The following is a 2,065-nucleotide window of genomic DNA, read 5'->3' as shown; positions in this document are numbered from 1 at the left end:
GAACTACTGCCCAATTTTCTAAATCTTAAAGAATGACAAATGTTATAATATTGTCCAAAATAATGTTTTATCAGTATTAAGAAGAACTTCATTAAATGCATTTAATCCAACCATATGAAATTCTGCTCAGGCCCTCACACAACTTTAGGCTGGCCCTAAAAGAAACTCAATGAGGGAATAAATTCAACCTTTCTTTTTTGTCCAACTTAGCCATCCCCCAAAATGTGACATATTTCCCATAATAAAGCCGATGAGTAAATGGGCCATATGCACTGAATCAGCTCAGCTTATGATTCATGCCTGTCTTCATGTTGCAATATCAGTCTGAGAGCAGGTTCTGGGGTTTAGATCTGCTGGCTTTTGTTGCCTTTACCTAATTATGATGCAGTATAACTGGTTCCAGCAGCACCTGGGGTTCATTCTGATAAAAGACTGTGATCAGAGAAACAAAGTTAAAGCCTAATTAACTTCCTCAGCTCTCAAACCCTGTGGGTTATGTAAGAGCAGCCTCTGAGATCATCCTCAGGTCCCCCTGAAGTCTCCCCATCTGACTGATTTCAGTAGAATAAACATTCCCCTTTCTGGAAAACACCAGGCAGAGACACACACAGCTTCTATTGGTTCTTTCTTTTTACATTAACTTCTCCTAAAATGGTCTTTGATGACTTAAAGCAATGTTTTGGATCACTTTTAGTCAATTTCACCAACTTTTAAAACATTTTAATCTAAGATGATGATGCTCAACTTCAGTTAAAACAGTCAGCAGATGAAATTGAATATAAGCAGGAGGATTGTTGCATGAATGTTTATAAAAATATATATTTTTTTCTTTCTAACACACTGAAAAGTGTAAAGCTTAAACTTTTGCTGCCTCCTGCCACTGTGGAAGCGCACAAAGGGGCGCAGCCTGCTAGAAGCGTTTATGTCAACAATTAAATTGTAACACGGGTCACTTTTCACTCTTTTTGTTTTCTAAATAATAGAGACACAAAAGCCCCATTCAGAAGCTGAACTGCAGCTACACACCTCACATTTAAATGTGTTCAAATAAAAAAACATCCAAAATAAGGAAATAATCATTTTAAGATGATATTTACCCCCAGAATAAACTCTGTCTCTTCTCTTGTAAAATCACGGTAGTCTTTAGTCGTAGGCTACAATCCACGGACACGGAGGTGAGCTCCACGCAGGGAATAAACCTCTTACTGACGGGTTGTTATTACTGTCTCTGAGAAAGTTAAAGTGGATCAACTCCCCAACTGAAGGAGAAGCGTTAAATCAGCTCACTTAAAGGGACCGAGGCCAACATCCGGTTTGAGATTTCAAAATAAGATCCTCTCACACTTAGCCTAACGCAACAACACAAAAGAAAGTTTCTCAAAAAGAGCAGTTTGCTATTGTTTTTGATGCTATTCCACCAGGTGTAATAATGTTATTTAAAGTTCAGACTTCTCTGTTCTCCGAAGGCCCAAGACCTCTACCTGATCCAACTGATACTCATGTAGGTAGACTCTGTTTTCAACCCAAATCTCCTAACAAATAACAAACATTGACACTGTATTCAAAGATAACTGCATCTCAGTTCCTTATGTAATTTCAGTCTGGTCTGGTCTCAGAAGTATGTTGGAACAAAACATGGTCTTTACTCATTAAATATATTCTAGTAAACAAGGTTAAAGAGGTTTCCTTTAAAGGTTAAAGAGATTATTCACCGCTGTCCACAGGTGTGAAGTAACGAAGTACAAATACTCATTACTGTACTTAAGAGCACTTTTAGGTATCTATACTTTACTCCATTACTTATTTTTCTTCCTACTTCTGACTTCTACTCATTACATTTTCACACAGGTATCTGTACTTTCTATTCCTTGCATTTTAAAACAAATGTTGATCGTTACTCTTGGCTTTGGTTTAATGTTTATAAATATTTATTTCATGTCATGTGCGCCATCATTGCAGATCATTGGCTCCATCCACATCTAGTGAAAACTAATGTAATTGGATGAGTCATATAACGCAAACACTGATTGGTTAGCTAAAGGAAATCCTCAGAAGCAAGCAGGTG

At 37.3% G+C, this 2,065-nt stretch overlaps 1 protein-coding gene across 1 annotated transcript in view; it reads right to left on the bottom strand.

The window, feature by feature from the left end:
- The window catches only part of LOC107100753 (cdc42 effector protein 3-like), a 13,517-nt gene extending 12,260 nt beyond the window's left edge, over positions 1-1,257 (bottom strand). The window contains exon 1 of the mRNA XM_015399380.1: positions 1,098-1,257. The gene's annotated coding sequence lies outside the window, so the exon portion shown is untranslated. The remainder of the gene's footprint in view (positions 1-1,097) is intronic.
- Between the last annotated feature and the right edge of the window lie 808 nt (positions 1,258-2,065).

This window comes from Cyprinodon variegatus, unplaced genomic scaffold, assembly GCF_000732505.1.
Source record: "Cyprinodon variegatus isolate N-32 unplaced genomic scaffold, C_variegatus-1.0 Scaffold1006, whole genome shotgun sequence".
NCBI classification, from domain to species: Eukaryota; Metazoa; Chordata; class Actinopteri; order Cyprinodontiformes; family Cyprinodontidae; genus Cyprinodon; species Cyprinodon variegatus.
The sequence above is the reverse complement of the archived record's forward strand: the minus strand, read 5'-3'. Positions and strand labels throughout refer to the sequence as shown.